The sequence below is a fragment of the Saccopteryx bilineata genome, chromosome 1, assembly GCF_036850765.1.
Source record: "Saccopteryx bilineata isolate mSacBil1 chromosome 1, mSacBil1_pri_phased_curated, whole genome shotgun sequence".
Taxonomy (NCBI): Eukaryota; Metazoa; Chordata; class Mammalia; order Chiroptera; family Emballonuridae; genus Saccopteryx; species Saccopteryx bilineata.
The window spans coordinates 297,984,811-298,002,106 of NC_089490.1; the positions used below are offsets into that span (position 1 = coordinate 297,984,811).

Below are 17,296 nucleotides of genomic sequence, written 5' to 3' on the forward strand. Positions count from 1 at the left end.
TACTATGACAATATATAAAGTGTTTGAGTGCCTAGTTCATAAAAACAGAAATTATTCTTTAGGTGATGACTTGCATTTTCTGTCTGGTTATTTGGAACTTAAGAAATCCACAAATGCCTTTACTTTTTTACATAACTTTCTAGACTTTGTGGTATAATTAAGATTTGTCATGTGTTTTTCATTTTTGGGATAGCATGAACATTTTATCTCTTTGGTTGATTTAGTGCAGGGGTAGTCAACCTTTTTATACCTACCGCCCACTTTTGTATCTCTGCTAGTAGTAAAATTTTCTAACCGCCCACCGGTTCCACAGTAATGGTGATTTATAAAGTAGGGAAGTAACTTTACTTTATAAAATTTATAAAGCAGAGTTACAGCAAGTTAAATCATATAATAATAATAACTTACCAAGTACTTTATGTTGGATTTTCACTGTTTGACAGAATAAATCTTTATAAAACAACTTACTATACTTAAATCTATCTTTTTATTTATACTTAGCATACATAGAAATTATATTAGTTAATGAATTATTAATGGGATCCCTGAGGCTGATGCTGGGAAACAATATTGAATAGCCGGTTCAATTTTTGTGAGGAACAAACGAAGGTCTCCCCTTTCGGAAATATTCAGGCGGTTTCTTTCTTTCATCATAATATGATTAACAGCACTAAATCCTGATTCCACAAAATATGAGGTAGAGAAAGGTATCAATAAACTGAATACCATTTTCTACATATTTGGATATAAGACTGGCATTTTTTTGCCTGACCAGGTGGTGGCGCAGTGAATAGAGCGTCGGACTGGGATGCGGAAGGACCCAGGTTCGAGACCCCGAGGTCGCCAGCTTGAGCGCCGACTCATCTGGCTTGAGCAAAGAGCTCACCAGCTTGGACCCAAGGTCACTGGCTCCAGCAGGGGGTTACTCGGTCTGCTGAAGGCCCACAGTCAAGGCACATGTGAGAAAGCAATCAATGAACAACTAAGAAGTCGCAACGCGCAACGAGAAACTGATGATTGATGCTTCTCATCTCTCTCCATTCCTGTCTGTCTGTCCCTGTCTATCTCTGCCTCTATAAAAAAAAAAAAAAAAAGACTGGCATTTTTTTATTTTGCCATAAGTTTTCATATCCACCACTGTCGAATTTATGTTTACTTTCTTCATCATATCTAATTTCTAACAGTTCTTCTTTGGCAAGCTGTATCAGCCTCTTCAATATTTGAGATAAAAGGATTTTTCATCCAGTCATATCTCTTCAATTTCAAAATATCTTCAAATCATTTTTCCATGTCCATTTAAGTTCATTCAGGTGGCTACTAAATCTGTCAATATCCTCTGGAGTTACATCATCTTTTATAGATGATAACTGAGGAAACTGATGAAATTCTCTCTCCAATAGATTATGACAAAGTAGTTCAAGTTTGTCAATAAATACTTTGGCAACCTATAAGAGTTTTATTAGCTCCTTGAAGCTGCAGATTGACACTGTTAAATCTCTTGAAAATATCTGCCAAGTAAAAGGCATCGTTCTTTACTGTTTTTAGCTGTTGACACAGATTGATCTCATTATTACTTTCAAATAATTGTATGACACTATCATATAATGCTACAAATTTAGTCAAAAATGTACCCTTTGACAGCCACCAAACTTCTGTGTGCAGAAGTAACTTAACAAAATCTTTATTATTGTCCTGGCAAAGTTGCTGAAACATCCTATCATTCTTTGCATTGGATTTGATCTTGTTTATGGCTCGAATTATTATAGTTAATGATGAATGGAGACTTGTACTTAGATGTTTTCCTACAAGATGTTATCTGTGCACCACATAATGAATACATAAAACATTTGGCACTTCCTGCTTCAAATAAGCAACAAATTCACGATAGCAACATACCGTTGATGGTGCTCCATCAGTAGCGCATGCAACAATATTATTCAAAGAAATATTATTTTTTGTAAAGTATGTTCTCACAGTATTAAATATAGATAATCCTTTTGTATCTGTGATGAGATTTATTGCAAATAGCATTTCTTCTCGTAATATATTGCTTTCATCAAAATAGCGTACATATGCCATCAATAAAGCATCATTATCTGCAATGGTAAATTCGTCCAATTGCATGGAAAACGAAGAGTTTTGAAGAATACTTTTAAGTTTGTTTTCAACATTAACTGCCATTTCATCAATTTGTCGCTATCACTTAGGGCTGTGATGGCAAACCTTTTTATAAAAACCGTCCACTTTTGCAGTGCTGGTCAACCTGGTCCCTCCCGCCCACTAGTGGGCGTTCCAGCTTTTGTGGTGGAGCAACCAAACGGCACCACGATTGGCGCCCGATTACCCTATTACCCTAAAATCTGGGAATCGAGATGAAAATATGAGTTAATTGGTGTCTCCATTGTCTGGCAGTTTCTGTCATAGAAAGAAGCGTTGAACCATGGAGTTCTTTGTCTATGGGGTAATAAAACGACGAACTGCTAATTTTGGGTGACAATAGCGGTCATAAACTGCCTGCCGGATCGGGCAGCGGGTGTGGACCCGGGGTCAGGTACCTGGCTGCTCGTGGATGTGGTCCAGGTGGTCGTGGAAGAGGTCGGGTGCGGACCCAATACAAATGCCCTATAACAGAATCTGACCCAGTGTTTCCCAACGTGGGGCCCATGCCCCACAGGGGGGCAATTCGATAGTTAAGGGGGGCAATTTGAAAATGGACTCGACACGACTTTAACTCTTTCGCCCCAGGCCATTTAAATGCAATGCTAGATATCGGTGCCAAATTTAACAAAAAATGCAATTTTTAAATGATTGCGGTAAATAATTATTAAGTATAATTTCATTTGACGAGACCAAAATATCAACTGGGTGATTGGCGTCCTCAAGTAAACTTCGTCCTGGGTTCACCGGGGAGCGTGCCATCTGCCGTGGGGAACCCCAGATGTTTTAAAAACTCGCTAAACAACACAGTTATTCTCACCTAATTGGCCCATCGCAACTTCTGTAGTTTCACATCATTCAGTTGGTGTTAATTTGAAATAAGTGTCAGTCAAAACTGTTGTAAAAGCTCGTTGATTTAATAAATATACATATATATATATTTCATAGATATAATTGGTAAGTATTTGATTTGATTTTTATCAATATTAAACTCTTTATTATGTACTTCTTGCATCGGGGCTAGAAAGCGCTAATATTTTATAAATATTATTGGGGCTATAATAGTGCATGCATGACAATTTTAATTTTAGAAGCATAACTTTCCAGAAAATTTTGTCAAGTGGAAAAAAATATAGATACCTTTTGATTTGCGGTGGTAGTGTAGTAAATATTTTATATACATTTAAATAAATATGAACTTTTAGTATACGTTTACTCTATGTCACATTGAATATATTTTAACACATATTTTAATATTAGTTTTTAATTGATCTTATTTTTATTATAGCCCATAGTAAAATGAGTGGTGCAAGCAAGAAAAAAACTCATCAATATTCGGAGGAATATTTAAAATTTGGGTTCATACCCGCTGTTCATTATGAGCGGATTCCTTTTTGTCTTTTATGCCAGCAATGCTTGACCAACGAATCAATGAAATGAGGTCATCTTGAGGCGCATTTGAAGGCGAAACATAGTGCTCATATTAATTCAGATTTGAGTTACTTTAAAACTTTAAAGAAAAATTTTGAAAAAAGAACAACATTAAAGTCTCCATTTACTGCTCATACTTCAACTAATAATCATGTTCTTGAGGCTAGTTATCAAATTTCTTTATTCATCGCTAAAACTGGAGAAAATCACACTATAGGAGAGAATTTAATAAAACCATCAATATCAGCATTTCTTCAAACGGTTCTTGAAAAAGATGACAAAGATGTAAAAGCTATGCAACTCAGTGACAATACTGTTAGCAGAAGAATAGACGAAATGAGTGAGGACATTGAAAAACAACTTTTGAAAAGCTGAAAAGAAAATTCTCCTTGCAAATGGATGAATCAACTTTGAGGGGCAGTGAGGCAGTATTGATAACTTACGTAAGATATATTGATAAAGGACATTTTGCTGAAGAAATGTTGTTCTGTAAAAGATTAGAATGCACCACTACCTCCAAAGATATATATAATAAGCTAAAAAACTACTTAGATGTCAATGATATACCAATGAAAAATATAACATCTTGTGCTGCAGATGGTGCTTTCAATATGATGGGCAAGAAAAATGGCTGCTTAAAATTGATGAAAGATGCGAATCCAGAAATGATTCTTGTGCATTGTGTTATTCATAGGGAAAACTTGTTAGCTAAAAACATCTCACCTGTTCTGAATGAAGTATTACATACAGTAATAAAGTGTGTTAATGCTATTAAAGCTAGTGCCAAATGTGAGCGTCTTTTCAAGCTATTTTGTGAAGAACAAAATGAAGACCATGTGAGACTTTTACTTCATACTGAAGTAAGATGGCTATCTAAAAGAAACTGTTTGAAAAGATTTATGGAACTGTTTGATACTCTTAGTGATTTTTTAAGCGACAAACCTGAAATGAAGTATCTGTTAACAATAGATGGTAAAGCATTTGTGAGTTATTTAGCCTATATCTTTGAAAAACTAAATATATTAAATAAGCAACTTCAAGGAACAAATAAAACTCTTGTCGATGCAAAAGCAAAGATATTTGGTTTCATTACCAATATTGAATTATGTCAGAAACATATTAACAACAAAAACTTTAAACAGTTTCATTGGCTCCAAAAATGTGAAGTAACTGATACCGCTTTACTTGTTATTGTCAATCATTTGAATATTCTATCGGCTGATTTAAAAGAAAGATTTTTCTGATTTAAAACAAATTGATTTCCCAACATGGATGATGCAGCCAATGTTAGTGGATTTGTCTGATATATCAAATATGCAGTATCAAGAAGAACTCGCAGAATTGCAAAATGATGAGTCAGTTAAAGCTTTATTTAATATCAAAGGAGCGATGGCATGGCTTTGTGAGGAAACAGAAATCAAATACCCAAATTCAACCAAATGTGCAAGAAAACTATTGCTACCGTTTCCATCTTCATTTTTAGCTGAATGTGGATTTAGTGCTGTAAATGATTTACTGGTAAAAAAAAGAAATCGGCCGGATATAACACAACGTGGAGACTTGAGACTAAAGCTAACCAAATTGGAACCTAATATAAAGTCTCTGTGCAGCAAGCATCAAGCACAAGGATCATGCTAAATTAAAATAATAAATTAATATAGAAAAATCTGTATTAAAATTATTTGGAATTTAAATTTCTGTTTTTCATTATATGTTTTGAAATTTTACTTACTGTGTTTTGTTAACAATTTCATAGTGATTTCTTCCTAGAACCTATCATTTATGTTTATTAAGTGAACAAATCAATTTTTTAATGTTAAAAATTATGTATGTTACATAGGGGGGGGACATAAAAATTATAGAAAAGTTAAGGTGGGGCATGGCACAAAAAAGGTTGGGAAACACCTGTTGGGAAACAGATTCGAACCGCTGTCCTGATCTTGACTGTTCAACAGTTAGTCGATTAGTATGTAATCGCAGCACTGTTTGGTTGCTCTGCTACCACCCACCATGAAAGCTGGAGTGCCCACTAGTGGGCGGTAGGGACCAGGTTGACTACCACTGGTTTAGTAAGTAAATGTTAAATACTTATTTTCCCCTATAATCAAATTATACTTTTATTTTATAAAATTATTAAAAAGGAACGTAGCACATTTTCCCCTTACTAGCCAAACCAAAAACAACTTTCTAAACCTTTCCTCATTATGGTGATAATGTGTATATACATGTAAATAAATCGTCACTAAAATATATAAAAAATTATTTCTACTCCCACAAAAGGAGGAAGAAAAGCAAGGAAATTATTGATGAGCTATAGCTTGAAGCATACTTGGCTGTCTGTGATTGGTTGTTCTCAGGTTTGGACTTTGTAATCTTGAGTTATAAGCAGGCTTAGATTTTGGTTTGCTTATGGAGGCTGCCACAGCTTTGAGCCACCTCAATCTAATAGCCTTCTCATTTAATTAACTTAACACTTCTTTATCCCTCTTTATCCCACGTTCCTCTCTTTGTTCAGGCATAAGATATTTTAGTGCCTTCTTTTTTGTTTTTATTTTGACAAACTTAAAAAGAAAGAAAAAATGACAAATGATATAGCAGACATCCAGACTGACACATTGATTATCTTTGATATTTGCTTTCCACCTATTTTTCTAAAGAATAAACATTTCAGATATAGCTTAAACTACCTTGGATAAGATTCACATGAATCAGAAATCTTACACAGCCTCCAGTTTTACTGATAAGTTCAGAGACATAGGTCATAGGAAGGATCAGACGATGCTCAGGTCTGGGAAATCCACAAGACTCTTCAGGTCTTCTTCCATTGGACATATCCACTCAGTTACAGGCTAAACTGTGTACCTTCAAAATTCATATATTGAAGTCTTCTCAGTGCCTTGGAATGGGACTGTATGTAGAAAGAGAGCCTATAAGGAGGTAATTAAGGTAAAATGAGGTCATACGAGTGAGTCCTAATCCAGTATGACTGGTGTCCTTAGAAGAAAAGATTAGAACACAAAAAACACAGACTGAGGATTACCGTGTGAAGACACAGCCTAAGGCAGCCATCTGCAAAAAAAAGGAATGACTTCAGAGAAACCAAATTTGCCTACACCTTGATTTTGGACTTTTAGCTTCCAGACCTGTGAGGAAATAAATTTTTGTTGTTTACCATCCAATCTGCAGTATTTTGTTATGGCACCCCTAGCAAACTAATATACCATCTGTCAAAGTAAAGCCCAAGCTCTATGTTGATCAGGTGTCCTTGATTCAACTTTCCCGTGCTTGAGACTACTCTTGAGGTGACTATGAGGATGCTACTCATCAGTGCCGACACAAACTGCCACTGGAGGAAAAACACAACCAACGCACAAGTTAGTTGCAAGAATCACACAGGCAATTTATTACTCACAAAGCCTTTTGGCGTGCCTGGGTACAGCTTAAGGGGCCCCTGTCAGCGTGCTCCTCTCAGCTGTCTTTGGTCAGAGCTCAGATCTGCGTGGAGACAGTCCACGTTCACATTGGAGTCTGGGCAACTACCTCAGCAGGGGGCCCCTCACCTTTAGTACCTTTTCTGACCAACACCTTCTAACAGGTGTCAATCTACAGGATTATCACCTCAAACCACCTTTTCCGGAGTTCCTCGCAGAAAGCTCTTTTTATGTCAATCTACTGAAATGTCACATCAGGCCACTTTTAAGATGTTCCTAGAGAAGCTTCTTGTTTATATTAATTTACAGAGTTATGACATCAAGCCACTTCTTATCTATGTATAACTTTACACACACACACTAACTGGGCCCTGCTCAAAAATCAGAGTCTGTTTATCACATCTGGACACACTATATTAATTCTATCCAGACAGCATAGCTTTATTTAATTTCTTTAACTAGTTTTAATATTATATCTTAATTACTTTTATATATATCTTCCATATTTTTTAATATTTCTATATATGTAATTATTATAACATTATATTACTACAACACCATCTGAGACACAATTATAGATGAGGTCTCTAATGAGGTTCTCAGGTCACCTAGGAGACATCATTTTGCATCCCAGATAGTTACTTAGCTATGGAACCATGCTTCCTAGATTCTAGGTTTATTTAGCATAAGTAATTCTGTGACCAGGAATATCCTGTTAAGTAAATTCAAATGATCAATTCTCTTCCTCTTGGCAAATGTTATTTATCTATTTATCCAAGATACAGTTGATAAGGAAAGCCACCTGCCTTTTTATTTGGCTTCCTAGGATATCCCTGTGCTAAAAGGAGTAAATAGATCATTGGCCAGCTGCTTTTAATTCCTTAATAACTAAAGCCTTCTCTAACAACTCCTACCCAAAACTACATTTCTTGGCTTCCTTCACCCTACTATTTAAGACACAGCACTCCCATCATTTTGATATATGGTCCACAGTTTTTTATATCTGTAGTATAATAAAGTATAGCTATTTTGTGGGTTTTATTTACCTACATGATATTACATTGCATTTACTCTTTGGAACTTGCTTTTATACTTCATCCTATGGTAACTTGTCTCCCCATTTCTACTCCTTACTCTTAGATCTTGACGTAAATAATAAAAAAAGAACTCATTGGAAAGAGGTCAGGTAGCTTACATAATTGCGTGAGAAAGCCGAAGTCAACAGTTGGCAGGACTCCAGCAGCTAGAGTCATATTCAGGGTCATAACATAAAAGTCCAATGATGGTACAGGTCTTCACAGTCTCCATTCACCTCTGCCCTGCTGTGGAGATTTGCACCAGCCAGAGTCTGACTCAAAATGATGGAGGAACTAACTCAAAGGGCTTTCCTCTGCCCAGTAAAATGGAACCATTAAATTCAAATGACTGGGCCCTGAAGATGGCAGCAAAGTAGGCAGACACACAGACTCCCAGCTTTCACTACTGAACTGAATTACAAACTAATTTAGGAACAATCAGCATGAAAAACCAACTCTGGACTACAAGAACAGTTCTCAAAAACCAAGGAGCAAAGAAGAAGCCACAACAAACCTGGTAGGGAGCACCTGACTCTCCCCTGTTTACAGGAACAGAGGGAGAGTGAAGCTGAGAGCCCAGAAGGGCTCTCACTTCAAGGAAAAGAGCGGAAAATACTACTCACAGTCACTTGCCTGGCGACCAGGAAACAAGGTGTTTTGAAAGGGCCAGCTTGTCTTCCAAAAAGAAAGGGGAGAGAGAGACAGAGACAGATGGTGAGGAGAAGAGGAATGCAGGGGACAACCTGAGAAGCTGACTCATCCACTGCTGGAGGCAGCCATGGCTGGGGGAGGGGCTGATCCTTCCACAAAACAAAAGACTAAAGTGCTTCCAGGTCACAGATCTCCAGACATCTCTCCAGCTCCAATCAGCGCAACAAGACACAGCTGAAAACAAGAAATGGGGAGGAGGGGCAGTAACTCAAGTATCCATGGAGATCTGAGATACACCTCTCCCTACTGAAGCTGAGAAATCACCCTGCCCCCAGAGAGAGAAAGAAACTGGCAGAAGAGGCCTTCAGAGTCTCAGGTTACACCCACCGCATTCCTGGATACAGTTTCAAATAAGCCCCCTGCTGAGATCAGTAAACAAGACTATCACCTGTTAAGAAAACAAAAAAATTAAGACTTCAAAGCAGCCAAATCCGAAAGTGAATTACAAATAATAGCCGATGCCAACCCAAGAAGACCTAGAAATAACACAATTGAAAACTGGAGACAGACAACACCAAGCCTAAACTCAACCAGCTCTACAAACAAAACACCCAAACACACAGACATAATGAGAAGATAGAGAAGTGCAATCCAAATGAAACCACAAGAGAAACCTCCAGGAAATGAACTGAGTGATATGGAAATAACCAAACTTCCAGATGCAGAGTTCAAAATAATGATGGTAAGGATGCTTAGGGACCTTAGAACAACAACAAATGGTCATTACAAACACCTAAATAAAGAAATAGCAAGTATAAAAAAGGATATTGAAATATTAAAAAAAAAATCAGTCAGAGATGATAAATACAATATCATAAATGAAGACCACAATGGAAGGAATTAAAAACAGGATGGATGGAGCTGAGGATCGAATCAGCAAGTTGGAGGACAAGTTGAATGAAGGCTTGAAAGCAGAGAAGAAAAAAGAAAAGAGATTCAAAAAGTCTCAGGAAACTCTTAGAGAGCTCTGTGACAACATGAAGAGAAATAACATCTGCATCATAGGAGTTCCTGAAGAAGAAGAAGAGAAAGAACAAAGGATAGAGACTTTATTCAATCATATCATAGCTAAAAACTTCCCTAAATTAATGCAGGAGAAACTCTCACAAGTTCAAGAAGCACAAGGAATTCCATTAAAGAGAAACCCAAAAAAACCTATATCAAGACACATCATAATTAAAATACCAAAGCTAAATGATAAAGAGAAAATATTAAAAGCTGCAAGAGAAAAAAAAGCTATCACCTACAAAGGAGCCCCCATAAGGATGACATCCGACTTCTCAACAGAATCGCCTGAGGCCAGAAGGGAAAGGCAAGAAATATTCAAAGTAATGCAGAACAAGAACCTACAACCAAGACTACTTCATCCAGCAAGGCTATCATTTAAAATCGAAGGAGAGCCCTGGCCGGTTGGCTCAGTGGTAGAGCGTCAGCCTGGCGCGCAGGAGTCCCGGGTTTGATTCCTGGCCAGGGCACACAGAAGAAGTGCCCATCTGCTTCTCCACCCCTCCACCCCTCCCCCTCTCCTTCCTCTCTGTCTCTCTTTTTCCCTCCCACAGCCAGGGCTCCATTGGAGCAAAGTTGGCCCAGGTGCTGAGGATGGCCTCTGCCTAAGGTGCTAGAACGGCTCTGGTTGCAACGAAGCAACAGCCCAGATGGGTGGAGCATTGCCCCCTGGTCCCCTGGTGGGCATGCCAGGTGGATCCCAGTCGGGCACATGCGGGAGTCTTTCTGACTGCCTCCTCATTTCCAACTTCAGAAAAATACAAAAAAAAAAATTAAAATCAAAGGAGAAATAAAAAGCTTCCTAGACAAAAAACAACTCAAAGAATTCATTACAACCAAACCAATGCTGCAAGAAATGTTAAGGGGCCTGTTGTAAACAGATCAAAGTGGGAAAAGAATATAGCAAAAGAGGAATACAGCTTTAAAGAATAAAATGGCAATAAATAAATATATATCAATAATAACCTTAAATGTAAATGGATTAAATGATCCAATCAAAAGACATAAGGTAGGTGCATGAATAAGAAAACAGGACCCATACATATGCTGTATACAAGAGACACACCTTAAAACAAAAGCTGCACATAGACTGAAGGTAAAAGGATGGAAAAAAACATTTCATGCAAATGGAAGTGAAAAAAAGAGCTGGGGTAGCAATACTTATATCAGACAAAATGGACTTTAAAACAAAAGATATAGTAAGAGATAAAGAAGGCCACTACATAATGATAAAGGGAGCAATCCATCCGGAAGATATAACTATTATAAATATCTATGCACCTAATATAGGAGCACCTAAATAGATAAGGGAGATTTTGATGGATATAAAGGGTGAGATCAACAGCAATACTATAATAGTAGGGGATTTCAATACCCCACTAACATCACTCAAGGAAAAAAAATTAACAAAGAAACAGCAGACTTAAAGGACTCACTAGATCAACTGGATTTAATAGATATCTTCAGAACCTTTCACCCTAAAGCAGCAGAATATACATTCTTTTCAAGTGTTCATGGTACAATCTCTAGGATATACCACATGTTAGGGCACAAAAGTGGTCTAACAAATTTAAGAAGATTGAAATCATATCAAGCACTTTCTCTGATCACAATGGCATGAAACTAGAGATGAACCACAACAGAAAAGCTCAAAAATTCTCAAACACATGGAAACTAAATAGCAGGTTGTTAAATAACGAATGGATTAAGAATAAGATCAAAGAAGAAATAAAAAAAATCCTAGAAATGAGATAATGAGCATACAATAACTCAAAATTTATGGGACACAGCAAAAGCAGTACTGAGAGGGATGCTCATAGCACTACAGGCACACTTTCAGAAGCTAGACAAAGCTCAAATAAACAACTTAACCCTGCATCTAAAAGAACTAGAAAAAGAACAGCAAGTAAAGCTCAAATGTAGTAGAAGGAAGGAAATAATAAACATCAGAGCAGAAATAAATGACATAGAGGCTAAAGAAACAATACGGGGGATCAATGAAACTAGGAGCAGGTTCTTTTAAGAGGTAAACAAGATAGATGAACCTTAACTAGACTCACCAAGAAAAAAAGAGAGAGGACTCAAATAAAATTAGAAATGAGAGTGGAGAAATAACAACTGACACAACAGAAATACAAATTATTGTAAGAAAATATTATGAAGAACTGTATGCCAAAAAAACTAGACAACCTAGATGAAATGGACAAATTCTTTGAAATACACAATCTTCCAAAAATCAATCTGGAAAAAACCTAAACAGACTTATTACACCAAATGAGATTGAAACAGTTATCAAAAAACTCCCAAAAAAGAAAAGTCCTGGCCCTGATGGCTTCACAAATGAATTCTACCAAATATTCAAAGAACTAACTCCTATCCTTCTCAAGCTATTTAAAAAATTCAAGAGGAAGGAAGACTTCCAAGCTCCTTTTATGAGGCAAGCATAATTCTGATTCCAAAACCAGGCAAAGACAACACAAAGAAAGAAAATTATAGGCCAATATCCCTGATGAATATAGATGCTAAAATCCTCAACAAAATATTAGCAAACCGGATCCAACAATATATGGAAAAAATCATACACCATGATCAAGTGGGATTTATTCTGGGGAGGCGAGGCTGGTACAATATTCACAAATCAATCAATGTGATTCATCACATAAACAAAAGGAAGGAGAAAAACCACATGATAATTTCAATAGATGCAGAAAAAGCATTTGATAAAATCCAGCACCCATTCATGATCAAAACTCTCAGCAAAGTGGGAATACAGAGAACATACCTCAACATGATAAAAGCCATCTATGACAAACCCACAGCCAACATCATACTCAATGGGCAAAAATGAAAAGCAATCCTCTTAAGATCAGGAACAAGGCAGGGGTACCCCCTTTCACCTCTCTTATTCAACATAGTCCTGGAAGTCCTAGCCACAGCAATCAGACAAGAAGAAGAAATAAAGGGCATTCGAGTTGGAAAAGAAGAAGTAAAACTATCATTATTTGCAGATGATATGATATTGTATATAGAAAACCCTAAAGTCTCAGTGAAAAAACTACTGGACCTGATAAATGAATTCAGCAAAGTGGCAGGATATAAAATTAATACTCAGAGATCAGAGGCCTTTTTATACACCAACAATGAACAGTCAGAAAGAGAAATTAAGGAAACAATCACCTTCACTATTACAACCAAAAAAATAAAGTACCTAGGAGTAAATTTAACCAAGGAGACTAAAAACTTGTACTCGGAAAATTATAAAACATTGATAAAAGAAATCAAGGAAGATACAAACAAGTGGAAGCATATACCGTGCTCATGATTAGGAAGAATAAACATCATTAAAATGTCTATATTATCCAAAGCAATTTATAAATTCAATGCAATACCAATTAAAATACCAATGACATACTTTAAAGATATAAATCACATATTCCAAAAATAATTTATATAGAACCAAAAAAGAACACAAATAGCCTCAGCAATCTTTTTTTTTTTTACATAGACAGAGATAGACAGGGACAGACAGACAGGAACGGAGAGAAATGAGAAGCATCAATCGTTAGGTTCTCGTTGCGTGTTGCGACTTCTTAGTTGTTCATTGATTGCTTTCTCATATGTGCCTTGACCATGGGCCTTCAGCAGACCGAGTAACCCCTTGCTGGAGCCAGCGACCTTGGGTCCAAGCCAGTGAGCTTTTTTTTTTTTTTTTTTTTGCTCAAACCAGATGAGCCCGCGCTCAAGCTGGTGACTTTGGGGTCTCGAACCTGGATCCTTCCACATCCCAGTCCGACACTCTATCTACCGTGCCACTGCCTGGTCAGGCTAGCTTCAGCAATCTTAAAAAAGAAGAAGAAAGTGGGAGGTATTACACTTCCTGATATCAAGTTATACTACAAGGCCAGTGTATGCAAAACAGCCTGGTACTGGCATAAGAACAGGCATACAGATCAATGGAACAGAACAGAGAACCCAGAAATAAACCCAGAGTTGTATGGACAATTGATATTTGACAAAGGAGGTAAGGGCATACAATGGAGTAAAGACAGCCTCTTTAATAAATGGTGTTGGGAAAATTGGACAGCTACCTGCAAAAAAATGAAACTAGATCACCAACTTACACCACTCACAAAAATAAACTCAAAATGGATAAAAGACTTAAATGCAGCCATGAAACTATAAGCATCTTAGAAGAAAACATAGGCAGTAAGCTCTCTGACATCTCTTGCAGCAATATATTTGCTGATTTATCTCTACGGGCAAGTGAAATAAAAGACAGGATAAACAAATGGGACTATATCAAACTAAAAAGCTTTTGTACAGCTAAAGACAATAAGAACAGAATAAAAAGACAAACTACACAATGGGAGAACATATTTGACAATACATCTGATAAGGGGTTAATAACCAAAATTTATAAAGAACTTGTAAATCTCAACACCAGAAAGACAAACAATCCAATCAAAAAATGGACAAAAGATGTGAATAGACACTTCTCCAAAGAGAACATTCAGATGGCCAATAGGCATATGAAAAAATGCTGAACATCACCATCACTAATCATTAGAGAAATGCAAATTAAAACCACAATGAGATATCACCTCACACCAGTCAGAATGGCGCTCATCAACAATACAACCCAGAATAAGTGCTGGCGAGGATGTGGAGAAAAGGGAACCTTCCTGCACTGCTGGTGGGAATGCAGACTGGTGTGGCCACTGTGCAAAACAGTATGGAAATTCCTCAAAAAATTAAAAATCGAACTGCCTTTTGACTCAGCTATCCCACTTTTAGGAATATACCCTAAAGAACACCATAGAACTGTTCCAAAAGGAGAAATGCACCCCCATGTTTATGGCAGCATTGTCCACAATAGCAAAGATCTGGAAACAGCCCAAGTGTCTAACAGCCCAGTGGATGAGTGGATTAAAAAGCTTTGGTACATATATACTATGGAATACTACTCAGCCATAAGAAATGATGACATCGGATCATTTACAACAACATGGATGGACCTTCATAACTTTATATGGAGTGGAATAAGTAAATCAGAAAAAACTAAGAACTATTTGAATTCATACATAGAGGGGGCATAAAAATGAGACTCAAAGACATGGACAAGAATGTGATGGTAACGGGAGGGGGAGAGGGGGTGAGGAAAGAGAGAGGGGAGTGGGGGAAGGAGAGGGCCACAAAGAAAACCAGATAGAAGGTGATGGAAGACAATTTGACTTTGGGTGAGGTGTATGCAACATAGTCAAATGTCAAAATAATCTGGAGATGTTTTCTCTGAACATATATACCCTGATTTATCAATATCACTGCATTAAAATTAATAATAAAAAGAAAAAGTAATAATAATAAAAAAATTCAAATGACTGTGGTGGATTGAAATACATCAAATATATGAGAAATGTTCAGTTAATAATAATGATACTTATTAATCACCTCTGGAGGTTGCTAAGGCAACCAAATCATAATTCTAAAAATTGGTAAATAAAAGAGAAGAAACCAGGCATTCATTTGTCTCTCATGTGAACAATATTTCAGGATAACCAAACAGCTAGTGAAAAAAGTCTTTCTTTTCAAATGTCACTATTTTGCAACTGCCTCCGAAAATAGTGAATTTAAGTTATAATCATCAGTGATTGCTAAAAACATTAGGCAAGAGGTTAATTGGGGGATTTTATATTACATGGGCCTGACTGAGATATCCTGAACCCACTAATCAATTTTAATATTATAACAATAGACAATAAGACATTATGAGTCCCCTGGTATTATGCAATAGATAATACTACTCATAAAGTTTTCTGCAAAAAGAAATTTCTAATCAAGCAATTAAATTTGTTTAGGGTAAATGCAGAGGACAGAGGAAGATGATGCAGGGGATAGAAAATTATGCCATATGCTCTTGCCAGGCTCCTCGTGGGAGTGAATCGTCTTTAAACCCTGCGTGGCAATCCCTGACGCACCGCCGTGATGCCCAGGGAAGACAGGGCAACCTGGAAGTCCAACTACTTCCTTAAGATCATCCAACTTCTGGACAATTATCCAAAATGCTTCATTGTGGGAGCAGACAATGTGGGCTCCAAGCAGATGCAGCAGATCCGCATGTCTCTCCGCGGGAAGGCGGTGGTGCTGATGGGCAAGAGCACCATGATGCGCAAGGCCATCTGAGGGCATCTGGAAAACAACCCTGCTCTGAAGAAACTGCTGCCTCATATCAGGGGGAATGTGGGCTTTGTGTTCACCAAGGAGGACCTCACCGAGATCAGGGACATGCTGCTGGCCAATAAGGTACTAGCTGCTGCCCATGCCGGTGCCATTGCCCCATGTGAAGTCACTGTGCCCACCCAGAACACTAGTCTGGGGCCGGAGAAGACTTCCTTCTTCCAGGCGTGAGGCATCACCACTAAAATCTCCAGGGGCACCATTGAAATCCTGAGTGATGTGCAGCTGATTAAGACTGGAGACAAAGTGGGAGCCTGCGAAGCCACACTGCTGAACATGCTGAACATCTCTCCCTTCTCCTTTGGGCTGATCATCCAGCAGGTGTTTGACAATGGCAGCATCTACAACCCAGAAGTGCTTGACATCACAGAGGAAACTCTGCATTCACGCTTCCTGGAGGGTGTCCACAATGTTGCCAGCGTATGTCTGCAGATTGGTTACCCAACTGTTGCATCAGTACTCCATTCTATCATCAATGGGTACAAGCGGGTCCTGGCTTTGTCTGTGGAGACTGATTACACCTTCCCACTTGCTGAACAGGTCAAGGCGTTCTTGGCTGATCCATCTACCTTTGCGGCTGCTGCCCCTGTGGCCGCCGCCTCCACTGCTGCTCCTGCTGCTGCCGCAGCCCCAGCCAAGGTTGAAGCAAAGGAAGAGTCGGAGGATTTGGACGAGGATATGGGATTCGGTCTCTTTGACTAATCTCCAAAAAGCAACCAGCTCAGCCAGCTTTATTTGTGAAACAAAATAAAGGCTCGCTTCTCTAAAAAAATAAAAAGAAAGAAAGAAAGAAAGAAAGAAAGAAAGAAAGAAAGAAAGAAAGAAAGAAAGAAAGAAAGAAAGAAAGAAAGAAAGAAAGAAAGAAAATTATGCCATATAACACCAACAGGTATAAACAGAAAATTCCACATCATTGGAAAGCAGCTGATAATGATATGAGAAAGCATTTCAGATTTCAAGGCTTAGCTATATCAATCAAATCTTGTTTTGAATCATGATTTAAACAAACATACCATACGAATATATTTATGAGACAATTGGAAATATTTTAAAACACTGACTAGATAATAGATGACAGTAAGGAATTACTATTTTGTTTTTGGGATTATAATATTTTTTTAAACCTCATTTGTCTGAGATACATACTGAAGTGTTTACTGCCTTGAAAGTTAGTAACTTCTCTAATATCTGGCCAACCAGATATTAGAGTTGCCATGGAACAATGCTCCCATCTCCCCCTTTCTGAGTGGG

The 17,296-nt window shown here is 37.6% G+C and overlaps 1 pseudogene; it reads left to right on the plus strand.

Annotated features, from left to right (window-relative positions):
• Positions 1-15,741: 15,741 nt before the first annotated feature.
• Positions 15,742-16,803, plus strand: LOC136320437 (large ribosomal subunit protein uL10 pseudogene; annotated as a pseudogene).
• The last annotated feature ends 493 nt before the right edge of the window (positions 16,804-17,296 follow it).